Here is a 13,812-nt window from a genome sequence, read left to right as displayed (position 1 = left end):
GCTCTGGGTACCCAGACTTCAGGAGAGGTGGCGGCTGACGGGTCTGGCCATTAGCACCTGTACTATTCCCAGGCTCTGCAGAGTGGGAATTAGAAGACTGAAAACACACAAGCCACTTGAGCCTTTAGTCACACTGAGTACTCCCAGGCCTTTCTCCTCTTTCCCTTCCTCCCTTCCCCACCTTGGCACAGGGAAGGAAGCTGGAGGTTGAGTCCTTCTTTCCAACAAAGTCAACCAGAACCTAGGCCCAGCAGGCAGCTCAGCTCTGCCCCGTTAGCAACAGAGTGACCAGCTCACGTTCCCGAGCACCATTTCTTCATCAGCAAAATGGGACTGTAATGCCCGCCTTGCAGGGATTTAATGAGAGGAGGCCGAAAGCAGCTCCCACCCAGAGCCCATCAGCCACGGCCCCGGGCGGCCTCCCCCAGCTCAGAGTTGGCCTGCGGTCTGTCCTGATGGCAGCTGGCCCCACCGTCGCCTCCTGCTCCCCTCATCCCTCTCCCACTGTTCTCCAACAATCCCACGACTATGGACCCCTCTTGCCTTCTGTATTCTTCTGGGTTGCCTGGCACTGATGGCACCTCAGCCAGGCCAGGGTCCACTGCTTCCAGATCATGAAGGGGCTGAAGTCACCAGGATCGGCCCCTCACAGATCAGGGGGCAGCTCTTCTCCCCAAGACAACAAGGTCCATCACAAAATGATATCCCAAGCAACACTCTGCAAGTGCCACTTGGGTGTATCATCTCCTCCAAGATTCTGTACATGAATCATGACTTTGTAAGAAGGCAAGGTTTCCACTACTAAATAATGCAGTATCTCAGGCAGGCAGAGAAAGGACCCAGGCGAACATGTCATGGGAAGCTCCATCCCCAGACCTGAGGATGGACTTGGGGAGGACGGGGGAGCAGGAGCCAGGCGGGGGGGCGGGGTCTGCTCTGCTCAGTCCAGCACCACAGCGCCCACAAACCCACCTACCTGAAGACCCCTCCCATCATATACCCTGGCTTCCCAGGTGCACAAATGCAAGGTGAAAGACAGGAATGGGGCGAGGAGGAGAGGACCAATTGGGAGCTCGCAGCTGCTGTCAAGGAGGGGAAGGAGCGGGGAATCCCCCCAAATCCACTCCTCCATCAGGTTTGCTGGAGCTGCCCAGACCCCCACCACCACCACCGCAGCCCTGTCAGCAGGGGGTGCTGGCCCTGCAGGCGGCCTACATAGGTGTGAGGACACACCATGACACCTTGAATTTTCCTCTTCCCGTGACTCAAAATTAATGTTCCCTTTCCCTTTTTAGAACTTTGAAGGATGCTATTATTGAAGCTTCCAATGGTAGGCACCTCCCAGCTCACATGCAGACCCTGTCCCAGTGACCCGAGTGACTCAAGGTACATTCATTCAAGAGTGTGGTGCTTGCTCTCACTGCAAGGACGCCCCAGAAACATCCAACAGGCTTAACATTCAAAGCCAGGTGAAAAAGCAATATGCAAAATTCCATCTGCCCCAAGATTGCAAACATGTAAAGTACTGATGCACAGGGGTAGAAACCAGCCACGAGCTAGAAGAGCAGATGCCTTAGGGTGGCAGGAGAGAATGGCTTCTTTTTTCAACATCTGTAACACAGCGTATTACCTTACAGTTCAAAATGCAAACACTGGTAAGTGTTTAAGAAAGACCCTGCTCTGAAGATGCATTTGTTAGTCAATATTTTTTATTTAAGACTATAATGTTTGAAATAATTTGGAATTAAATGCAATTCTTTCCATGTACATAACAGAGGACATGCTCCATTTTCCAGGCTAGTTGACAAACGCCCTTTTGCTCTGCTGGCGGTGACGGAACACTGCCAGGGCCCAGCCTGTTCTCTGCCAATGGCAGCGCCCAGTGCGAGGCCTGGGGCAGACTCGGGGCTCAGGGTTGAAAGGAGCCAAGCAGAGGTAAGTGGGGGGCTGTCTGGGAGCAAGTGGGGAGAGGAGGGAAATGACAGGGTCTCTGTACTCCTCCTGAGAATGAGGCCCCCCTGCCTGCCCTTCTAGCAGAACCCCAGCACATGCATCTGGGGTTTGGGTCCCAAAGATCCTGGGGTTCCCCCACCCTGTAGCTGGGCCCCACCCTCTCTCTGCAGTTGGCATAGAGGTAGGGTGGCCCCATTTATGAATAAGTGCCCCACGCACTATGGTCACTGGCTGCCCACGGGCAAGAAGACAGGACCACACTACTCCCAGGACACCCTGGTGCGGCATCGTGCATGGCCTGTCTGGGGGCTCAGGGCCTCTGGGCCTCCTCCCACCCACCTCAGTCTGAGTCACTCCCTGGGAGAAGGATGTGCAGCAGGCATGCCATTCAGGGGACGCCCTGTCCTTCCCACCCCCAGTCAGCACCAGTCTCCACCAGGCCCTTCAGCGAACTGGTTTGGTGAGGCTGGTGCCCCAGGCGGCTGGGGCTGCACCCCTGAAGCTGTGACACACCATGAGGAGAGGGGGAGTTCCTTCCTGGTGCCTGAGTTGGTCTTCTGAGGACTGCAGGCTCCCTGAGCAGAGCTGCTGCTCCCCGCCTGGGCTCTCACGGATGGCTTCAGCTTGGTTTGCAGAGCGCGTGGAGAGAAAGCCCAGACTCGTTAAAGCAAACCTCTGGTCCCCTGCCCTCTGCACCCAGCTTCCCGGTCATGTAAATCATTTCACAGTCTCACCCACTGCCTTTCTTCTGCCGGCTCCCTGCACCTGTCACCACCTGTCCTGGAGGTGAGTATCACTGTCACCTGTAGGCCCCTCAATAATCAGCAGCTTCTAAAATGGGCAGCCTCTCTTTCTGAGTCAGCTCACAATAAAAATCCCAGAATGCGGGCTTGCAAACTTGATCTCAACCTCTCTTTCTAACACATTCTGCTCTGCCTTCTGCTCAGACATCACTTACTTGGAGTAGATGGTGAGTCAGAAGGCGACTGCCGACTAGGCATTGGAGCAAATCCCCAAGTGGCCTTCCCCTGAGCCCAGTCCCAGCTCGGTCAGTTTGGAATCAACCCAAACCCGGTTACTCACCTCAACCCCAATTCCCTCAGGCCCAGTGATGGAAAGCGAGAGGGAAAAAGGAAATCTCAGGGAGTGATCACCAGGGGAAATACCTGTAGCCCTGGCAGTTTGGACAGAAGTGGCCCAGTCACCTCTGTTCAAGGAAGCAATACAAGATGCGATGTTCACGGTCTAGTGAGCGACTTCACCCCAGCTGTGTGCCTGGGTTCGCCTTATGTCAAAACCAGTGTGGCCTGTAATGTATGAACCAGGCCTAGGAGGAGTCATAAAGGGACACCCTCCCTCACAGCCAATCCTCACAGAGAATTCCACAGGGCAGCAAGGCCACTACCACTCCCTCTGATGGGCTGGCTCGCTCGCCGCCTCTTACGTCGCCCCTCCCTTTTGTGTTTTGAGTATTCCCATCATTTCCATCCAATCCCAGCCCTCCTCTCCTCTCCTCTCCGTGATGAGTAAACCCAGCAGGCCAGGCAGTAGAGATGGCTCAGTACCTTTTCCCTTGGGGCTGTCACAGGTACTGCCTTTGATTAGGGGTAGATTTGCTTTATTTGTGTTTCAGCCTCAGTCTTTGCTGTAAGTGGCCCGTTTCTGACATCGTCCTGCGAGTCTGGCCATCCACCTCCCTTCCAGCCTCGTGAGACTCAGCCCCAGTCTCCAGAGGGGCTCTGGCCAGTCCTGAAGCCCCCCGGGACCCTCCCCCACATCCCACCCCCTCCAGCTTGCGCTGATGTGACAGCCAGCTGCCTCAGCCTGTCCCCAGCCCAAGCTCCAAGCTGCGGTCTGGCCCCACTCCAGGACTTCCTATGGCCAGCTTCATGCTGCCACCCCTTCTGCCACCTGCTTCACATGTATTCACATTCTGTCTCCTCCTCTGACAGCCGCTGTCTCTCCCATGCTGGTTAGCAGTCTCCTCATACACAGGGAAGTCCAAAGTCAGCGCTCCTACCTGCAGCTTTCTCCATGACCAGCATTTCCCTGAAAGCATCACCTGGGCCTCAAGACAGGGACTTTTTTTATGAGCTCAGGGTTTTGTCCAGGAGGCGTTCCAACTCAACCAGAGTGAACTCCCAACCCCTCCTTTAACGATCAAAAGAAAATCGGATCTGATTTACACAGTTACGTTAAATAAGCATCCCAGTGATGATGCCAATTCAGGTGATTGGAAAAGGTAAAATTGAGTCAAAGTCCTACAGGTGTAACACTCAAAATCAGGGAAGATTTAAAATGAAAAGCTATCCTCCCTCTGCTGTCTGGTCCTACTCCACCCCTGCCTGTGTTGGGTGCACATACGGAGACTGTTAAGATCTCTTGTGTCTGTCTATAAACGTGCCCAAGATACCTTCCATAAGCCACATTAGTCAGTTCATGTGAACGCTGGGGACAGTTTTCATATAGATTTTTAATGCATGTAAACTGAATTACCATTAATCCCAGGATGGATTCTAAGAAGTCAACATGGTCTTACCCACTGGATGTCCTCATACAAGAAATTCTCCTAAAACAACATCTTCAGTGCATAAATTAATTTAAAATTGAACAGGGTAGTTTTACATTTTGAAGATAATAAAATTAACTAGATGGAACTGAGAGAGAAAACCAGTATCAAGCCTGAATGAAAAGAGCTTTAAAAACACAGCCATGCAAAAGCTGAGTCATTTTTGACAGAATTGCATGGCCCAGTGGAAGTTCCCAGCCCAATCTTAACAGGGGGTCACGTAATTCTCTTCTATGAACCAACCAGTTGCATCTGGCCCTGTGGTGACAGGCACTAGGGTGAGTTGATAATACTGTCACATGGAGTAGAAGACACCAACTTTCTTTAATTTTGCTGGCATGCTTTATCACAACAGCATTAAACCAAGCAGAGTTCACGTCAGATTAAGGAGATACCCTGGACCATTTTTGACATACGATACCAAGTGGTGAGACTGCAATAAAAAAGCTACAAAGATACATGAGTTTCATATTCAAGATCATCTTTCTGTTCTGAAAACCCAAACATCAATGTCTTAGCCCCAGAAAGTAAAACTTACAATGAATAGGATGTGAAACTAGCCAAACAGACTGCTCGTATTTCGCCATGACGCTAAATGAAAGTGCAAAAAGTCCAACAGCTAAATGAAAGCTTACAGTTTCTTAGACGAGATCTCTGAGGTCTCTCTAATCATCATACTCAAATGTTAGCAACAATAAAACGCACAATTTAAATTTGTGATTTAGTGATTTTTTTTTAATGCATTTGGGGTTCTTTTAAGAGTTCTGAAATTTCCATAGCAGCTGCATGCTGCAGTCCTGGTGGCATTTGGGGAAATACTTGTCAAATCCATATTTGGAACCAAAACTGCCTGTGAGAAAACAATTTTTTTTCCCTATTGTTGAGTGAAAATTCCATGAGCAAAAAATTCTTGCATTGCGTCCAGTAGAAACATGTATTTCCACTGAACATGCTACCAGAACAAGCCTGCTTGCAGTGTTTACACTGGAAGGAAGTAGCCGGAACATGCGTGCTCTTCCTTCCTCCTTCTCCTTTCCACCTCACCCTGCGCTCTTTATCAAGAGGGCGGGAGTGAGCTGGCAGGCAGCCAGCGACGGCAAGCGCAACTGCCCTCCTCTGGGTCACGGAGCACCCTCTGATATTACTCTCCATCTGCAGGCCCTTTTCCTTCCCCATGGTGTGGCCATCTTAAAGGAATCTCTTAGAAGGTTCTGACTTGCCGCTGTGGCAAAGGCTCTTGCACCACAGGTCTGCACACTGTGGCCCAACTGGCTGAAGGACGCCTCTGCTCATTTCCCAGCCAGTTCAGGCCTCAGCTGCAGCTTTCAGCTTTGATCAAAGCTGAAGCCCATATCATTGCAACATCATGTGTGAGCCTGGGTCTGCAAAGACCAAGAGGAAGCACAGAGGGGACATGGAGCGAGGCTGGGCCACCTGCGCCCCGTTAAGATAGGATGGAAGGGTGCAGCTGATTGGCCCAGGGAGAACAGGCTGTGTGCTGGGGATGGGCAAGGGGAAATTGGAGAGGGGCATCCAGGGGGAGTGGCGTTCCACCCCACTTTGCTGCCACTTCCCACCCTCCACTAAGTTCCAGCTACAGGACTTGGCACTTAGGAATAAGAACCCAGCCATCAAGGACTTAGAGGCTAGCAGGGGGTGCAGGCACACAGAGACACAGCTCATTCTAATATGTGTCAGGCTGATGAAGGCATGAATGGGAAAGTAATCAAGAACCCTGGGAACATAGAGAGAGGACACAGAAACATCAGAAGGATAGCCCGCAAGAATAGCTTGGTTGCAAAATGACCCATAAAAGGGAAAGAAAAGGAAGAAAAAAAAAACCGCCACCAGGACATTTCTCCCTTTCTTTAAATCCTTTTACTGACCACCTACTCAGTATGATTAATTAAACACCAACTACAAACAAAGCACGCAAATAAATAAGGAACAGCTTCTGCCCTCCAAGATGTCAAGACAGAAACACAAGTGACTGTGGATAAGAATTTGGAACCAGTTGATCGCTGCTGCCAAACCCGGGGAAGCGGGGGTGGCACGAGCCCTGTCTGACTGGGAGAGTCCGGAGGACCTCCCAGAGAGGGTGCCAATGCAATGAGCCCCCAAGATGGGTGGAATTTCAATCTGCTGGATGGGAGGTTAGTGTGTGCTGGACCCTTGGGAGCCTTAAATGGGAACAAAGCTGGGTACAGAGCTTTCTCCCATCTAAGGAGATTTGAAGGGGTGTGTCTTGCAGCTGGCAACACGCCCCTGAGCACACATCCCATGCTCTCTTAAAACAAGGGACATTTTGAGATATGATCTGCCTGTCCTGCAAGGAGGGTTCCAGCAGTAGCAGTTACGGGGCAGCAGGAAGCTGGGAGGGCGCCAGGCACAGGAGAGCTGGACTCTGCCCACCGGCTTGCACAGCTCCCTCCCTGCCAGCTGTCATCCAGGCCCTTCCTTTGGCCTCCGGTGGGGGTATCTGCCCTCCGCCCCTCCTCCTCTCAATGCCCCAAACTCCGCCCCGGCCCCCCACGCTTCTACCATGCTGTGCAACCTTGGGCAAGCTACTCAGCTGCTCCCCGCCTCAAAGTCCTCCTCAGGAGAATGGAGCTGAGGACGGGTGCTTCTCCCGGGTCCTGCAGAAGATGAAGTGGGAGAGCTGACACACAGGCCCAATCACGTCGCTCCTGGTAACCTTCCTGATGCGGCCCACGGCTCTGGAGCAATGTCAGGACCCCTTCTGCTGGGGCACAAACCCTTCGCAATCTCTCCTGCCTTTCTGTTCTCCCCTTCATAAACGTGGGCTTCACACAGCGCACGGAGAAGGCCCTTCATGCATAGCTGTAGAATGAATGCATGAATCTTCCCTAGGTTCCCGTAAGAACCTTCCCCTGGCCATTCTGAACTCTCTGGTGCCTTAGGCATGTCATCCTGGAAGAGAGCTTGCCTTTTGCCCGCCTTCATACCTCATCTGGCTGGCCCCCTGCTGGGTCCTCTGAGGCTCACCCAGACTGAGCTGGGTGCCCCTCTGGGCCTCCAGGACATCCGGGCCTACCTTCCCTTCAGAGACAATTCCCGAAGAGTCATGTCACAGCCGGTCACCCGTCTAAGCCCAGGGTTCCCTGAGCTCCGGGATCAGTCATAATTATTTAGAAGTCTCTGGAATGATGCCTAAACACTGCGTGGCCTTAGTAGGCACTTCATGAATGATTTATGAACCCGTGGATAAATGAATCAAGTGTCAGTTGTGCGGTATCAACAATACCAGGGAACAAATCAATGCGGTGCTTCCTTTCTTCCTGCCGGCGCCATTTCTGTAGACCGCCCAGCGCACACCGCATTCTGTCTCACAGGAAAGCAATGGGCCTTGTTTTCCTCCCTTTTCCTGCCAGATTTACCTCCTGCTGCTGCACTGACAGCCTTTTGGAAGGTCCACCTTTCCCTCAACGGTCTCATGGTGATTGAGAACTGCAATCGCCTCCCAGCAGTCCAGGTCAGCACAGAGAGGCCAACCAAGGTCCACCAGTCCACGCTGACAGCTGAAACAGCCGAGAGACGGTCACCAAGCGTTGAGCAATAAAAAGCGCAGGGGAAAATAGAGACAGACCGGCTCCCTTGGGCAGCGCAAGAGCAGGCCTTTGTGAAGAAACATTCCTTGAGGAATCTGGGGAAACTACATTATAAAACTGCAACAGCCGGCAGGACAGAATAATAGCACAAGCATCCTTCCTGCAGCGAGAGCGCTCAATGCCCGTGTGGCCCAGACCCCTCTACCCAGTGCTTTTAACGGTCACTTCCATTCCCACTGCCTAGGCATTCAAGGGTAGGAGAAATTGGGGAAACACGCCTCCCTTTCTAAGTCTGCAGGTGGAACCTGGTCAAAGGACACCAAGTACATTTTGACATTTTAGTTTTTTCTAAAGGAGCCAGGGATAAGAAAATGTGCCACTAGACCATGAAAGACTGAAATAAATGGCATTGTTTTTCCACACCAGACCAGCTGTAAAGATGCAAAGAAAATGCAACGTGAAGAAACTAGGAAAAATCTTGAGTGTTTCAGAATACCTGTGAGCTAGAAATGAGCTGCGTGCCTTATTATATATATTGTCCAACTGGACATTTTTGAGAGCAAATGGAGAGATTATTATTAACTGCACCTGGCCAGCTGGGTGTTAACCAGAACTACCAAGGCAACGGGGCGAGAGTGGCCACCTACCTTTGAGGGGTGCACTCTGTGGATTCAATCCTCAGGTGAAGAGGGTGGCACGTACCTAGACTGTAAAGGCCAGGTCACACTATTTTTAAAAGAAGCTCTCTCTGGATTTAGCTCTTTGACTCTTCTCTGATGCAGTTTCGACCCAAACTGCATTGGCATTTCTTATCAGCAGAAGCAGGCAATAAAATGTGGGAAGGACTCTAAGAGAAATGGGCCAGCGCTCTTGTGAAATTCTTTCAACACAGCCACATGCTTCTACAAACAGGAAAACATTTAGCAAGAGGTGTGCAAGCCGGTTATAGACACAAGCACATGATTCCAAGGTGACTGTCATCTGGCCCACATCAGCACTTCTCCCCTTTAAAAATAAGCCCAAAAAAGTGAAGCTTTGCTTCACATAGCCAAGGGTTTCTGCATCACAAAAGTAATTCATGTTCCAGTCAGGTGATTTCTAGCAAGAGATGAGAAATGGATATGTCACCTGCACTCTGACGACTTCACAATGTCCCCAGAACTTCAGAGCCAGCTGACTCCAGAGCACTTGCTGTGCCTACTGCTTCAAGGACAGAATTTGAGAGGGCCTTCTTCTAGCCCAGCACCCCAAAAGAAAAGCACCCTAAAAAAGCTGAAGTCAGAGAGGCCTTGATTAAAATAGTAGAGGGGGGAGTATTCCATAGCAATTTCTTCTGTTCACTGGCCAAAGTTTCACCCCCAGATCCTTCGCCAAAAGAGAGACAACATTAGACCTGGGCACTCTTGACGGTTCCTCGAAAGCAAACCCCGAGCCCCCCGCACCTCACACTCCCACTTCATTATGGTGCTCCTGGCTCCAGGGCACAATGCGGGCCGGTAAGGAAAGTGTTGCAGAGATGCTTGTGATAGCAAGTGGGGTGCTCCTCCCCGCAGCCTGGTCACTGCCTAACTGGGCGTCAGAGGAGCCAGCTGCTACGCAGCCTGCACGGCACACTGGGCTCCGGTGCGCAGTCTGCCCTTCAGGGCTCCACCAGTTTACCGACCTTGGGCAAGTCCTCCCATCCCATGAGACAAAGGCAGGACTCTGCTACTCCTCAGATGGCAACACCGTGCAGAAAGCTGGCGCCAGGGAGCTCGGGTGCTGCACAAACACGCCAATGGTGAAGCCTGTATTCAGTGGCGCACCCCGTGAAGGACATACGACTTCCCTGAATTCTGTTTTCCACTGACTGTCCCCATAAAATCTCTTAATCCTCCGACATGTTGTCTCTAGGGCCTCTCCTTCGCCCTGCATATTTCACACTGAGAACAGGGAAAACCTACTGTGAGCCAAGGTGAGATTTCCTTAATTCAAACTTCACTGATCTGAAAGTCTCTATGCTAGGCTGAGGTTTAACTTGGCCCAGCAGCCCTCCGTCTTCTTTCACACAGCAATTTAAATGTATAAACAGTATTTGGGGAAAGTGTCAAAACGCATCAGAGAATCCATTGTTTCAACACATCCGAAGCGCTCACAAATAATTGTTACAGGAAATAAGTCACTGTTAAATATTCAGTATCAGAGCTCCCTACTGACTCCTAAAAGGCAGTGTCTGTCTGTCTTAGGTGTGTAACTGTAACTCTTCCAAATAGTCTAAGATTCAGACTGGGTTGTTCCCTGAATTACTGCAAGTGAGCGTCATCTCATTCAATCTGCAATGAAAAGGGTCCCATGTCTAATAAATATTAACGACTGGATTTTATGGTGTTTGATGTTAGACCCCAGTAAGTAGGTGGTATTGACAGAACCTTCTTTCATATTGGAACGTGGAGATCCACGTGTTTCCAATTGTTCTGCCACCGAGCACTCTCTCTGTACCCCATCCCATGCTCTGTACCACACAGGTGCTGTGAATCTAACTGGGGACACAAGACTAGAACCTCTGAGAATAATCAGACCCCAAATTTTGTGGTACTGACTCCAAGCAAAATAGGAAATTTCAGAAGGCAATACATTAAGCAGAGCAGCCCTGAGTCAGGAGGCTGTTTCAAATCAATGCCTCCAATGCTCTGGACAGTGCCTGTGCCCAGGAGCCCCTCCCACTGCCCCGAGGCCCCACCCTCGTGAGTGGTCTGCTTGACACCTCCTCCGAGGGGCTCCCTATGGGAACCTGGCTCTCTTGTTCTGATTACACCATCAGCCTGCATGCACTGGCACACATTTCTGCCACTGAGGTTTGAACTTCCCAGCACTGTGCATCTAGTTGTCCTTCACAACTTACATGGACCAAGCCTGTGCCTCTGAGAGTGGTCAGCATCTTGCCACGGACCAGGCACAAATTAAACTCACTAGCACTTCCTTCAATGAATGGATGAATGAGTGCATGAGTGCACTTTGTCCTGTGTTCTGTAACTTTGTGGAAACTTCCCGGCTTGTAAAAATTAAGTAGTAAATCGGGGCTGCCACATTTTTGCCTGGCAGCCCTCTCATGTCAGAGAGCAGCCCTGTGGAATGTAGATATCATTTGTAAATGTCAACTTTGCCAGGCAGTTAGCAGAGGTGCTAGTATTCCCCTGAGTGTAAAGTCCCTCAGCAAGGTGGACAAGCAAGATTCTGGTTTCGATGACCCACACCTGCAAATTCTCAAGCATCCTTAACTCAGGCAGGGCTACAGCCCTGTTCAGTTGGCCTTTTGCAATGGCCACCCTGTCCCCAAGCATCTGTAATCACCTCCATGGCAACAGCATTTCTCACATGATACCACCTGTTCATAACAATAAGTTTACCCTCTGGAGACAGGAAATTCAATATTGTCAATAACCTATGCAGCAGAAAAATAAACCGATGTTCCCAAGGTGGGCTTACGTCAAGGCCCTCTAACAAACAGCATGAATTATTTAGCTCATGAATGCGAGCAATGCATGACAACATATGGAAAGGATTTCTGGCACCTTCTTTTCATATATATTTTAGTGTTTTCACTTATCTGAACCAAGCAGTCAGCTGGACTTAATTCCTTTCTGACTTCAGTTTTTCTATTGTTACCTTCCCTGATACATCTGTTGCCAAAGAACCTTTATCAACTCCAAAATCTTATTTCAACTGAAAACTAATCAGTCTTTAACCTTTCATAACTTCATGTGGTTGATCCATTTGTTTCCAAAGTTTGAACCGCTCCTTAACCTTGACCAGGTGCTAACTTTCAAGATTCTGATTGAACTTGATTCTAACCTGTGCTTCAATTTTTTTTTTAAGTCTTCTAAAGCTCCCCACCCTACTGGCACCTGGTCATGTTTAATAACCAGACCCAGGAGTTTGGGGAGCTGTGCCTGGCTCTGCCTCTGCCAGTTCAGGACCTCCTCGAGGTGCTGCCACTGGAGGGAAGGGCCTGTCTGTGCTTTGCCACTTCCCTGCCCTTCCCCTTGGCCCAGGGCAGGCAGGACCCCAGAAAGCCAGCTTCCTTGTCTCCGGAAAGACAGAGACCCAAAGGGCCCCCAAACTTCCATGATGCCCACCCTCTGCAACAGCGTCTTCCTCAGTCTGCTGGGTCAATCACATCCTGGACTAACTGCAGAGATGGGCAAGCTGAAGCTGAAGTGTGGGTGGCACGGTGCCAGCGTGGCCCCCAGGAAGGACCACTGCCTACACTGTCAACACTCCTGCTTGCTAGCTGTGAACACCTTGGCAAGTTCAGTCGCCTTCCTGTGCCTCAGTTACTCAGATGTAAAAGAACACCAGCGACAGTATCTAGGCACGGGGATTGTGAAGATTCACTGTGATGCAATGATCAACACACCGGAGCCTGACATCCCAAAACTATCCCGAAATAAATACTTAATCTGTCTGCCTATGTATTTATCTCTATATACCCATACCTATCTATATCTCCTTCCTTTCATTGAGTATGAGCTTCTTAGGAGTATATACCATTCCTGACTCATCTTTCCACCCATTGGAGAAGGTAGTCACCATATGCTAATTGATTTAAGGTTGTTAAATTCACATTTTAACCAAACTCTCTTTAATTTAAAAATATTTCAACTACTACATAGCTGCTAAATAAAAATATGGACTTCTCTTTTCTTTTGCATACCAGGTATCTTGCCAATGGGTTTCAGCCCAAGGCAAGTCACTATGGATTCAATGTGACCAAAGAAATGACAGTAGAACATTCTTGGGGTGAAAGGGTTATACCCAACTTTATTCCCATGGTGGTAGGTCAGTCACTAGAATCCTGTCCACTCAGAGCGAGTCTGCACACAACAACCCGGTCTCTGCCTCTGGGCCTCTCTATCCACAGCCATCTGTCTCTGTCCTCGGTGCTGCCACCACTCCAGGCTCATATCTGCTCTCCTGCAGTCTTGCAGCCGTGCCACCTTGTCCCTCAGAGCATTGGGTGGAGCTCTTTGTATAGAGTCGGTAACAAAGTATTGCCCACATGTGTGCAGTGAGCTAGCCTACCCAGAGCCAGGTGAGAATCCTGGCCACAGGAACCTTCACTTTATCCACCCCAGGCTTCCAGGGAAAACCTCTGTACATATAATCTTACATCTAGGGAGAGCATCTTCAGCTCAGAGCAGCAAGAGGCTTGGGACTAGCCCAGCAGAGAGCTGCCACATAACACATGTGATATCACGTGCACACACACACACACACACATGCACACACATGCACCGACAGGCCAGGGGGCAGCCAAAGTTAACTACTGAATTATAATTAGATGCTCATCTTATTTTTGTAAATGCTTCACACAATATCACCCACACACTATGCTGTAGGAAAGACCAATGACTTACTTATTTGGGCAATATGGAGGCACAGGGTTGCTGTCTACATGGTTCAGGTCAAAAATAAAGTTTGTCCTAAAACACAGTTGAGAGGCAGTTGAAGTCAAGGTAAATGTCTTGGTTTGAAATAGCTGTGTACTTGTTTGAAGCATCCACTTCACACCATTTATGAAAGATATACTTTAAAGAAATCTTCAACACTGAAGGCATTTTCAGCAAAATGTCTGTGAGTTTTGACTGTGTACCAGGTACCACAAAAGGTGGTGACAAAACAATGCTCGGTGGTACCAAAGGTGCCACCATGTGACAAGGACAGCAAGGTGATTTGTGGGCA

The 13,812-nt window shown here is 50.0% G+C and overlaps 1 long non-coding RNA gene across 3 annotated transcripts in view; it reads right to left on the bottom strand.

The window, feature by feature from the left end:
* The window catches only part of LOC118973939 (uncharacterized), a 39,632-nt gene extending 29,709 nt beyond the window's left edge, over positions 1 to 9,923 (bottom strand). Inside the window, exons 1-2 of one of the 3 annotated variants that reach the window (XR_012122914.1) lie at positions 3,120 to 3,694; positions 1,692 to 2,576 (exon numbers count right to left, since the gene is read on the bottom strand). This is a non-coding gene — a long non-coding RNA (uncharacterized lncRNA). Of the gene's footprint in view, positions 1 to 1,691; positions 2,577 to 3,119; positions 3,695 to 8,738 lie in introns of those variants that run through there. The other 2 variants (XR_012122917.1, XR_012122916.1) reach the window with 2 other exon arrangements.
* Between the last annotated feature and the right edge of the window lie 3,889 nt (positions 9,924 to 13,812).

Source organism: Manis javanica, chromosome 1 (assembly GCF_040802235.1).
Source record: "Manis javanica isolate MJ-LG chromosome 1, MJ_LKY, whole genome shotgun sequence".
Taxonomy (NCBI): Eukaryota; Metazoa; Chordata; class Mammalia; order Pholidota; family Manidae; genus Manis; species Manis javanica.
The sequence above is the reverse complement of the archived record's forward strand: the minus strand, read 5'-3'. Positions and strand labels throughout refer to the sequence as shown.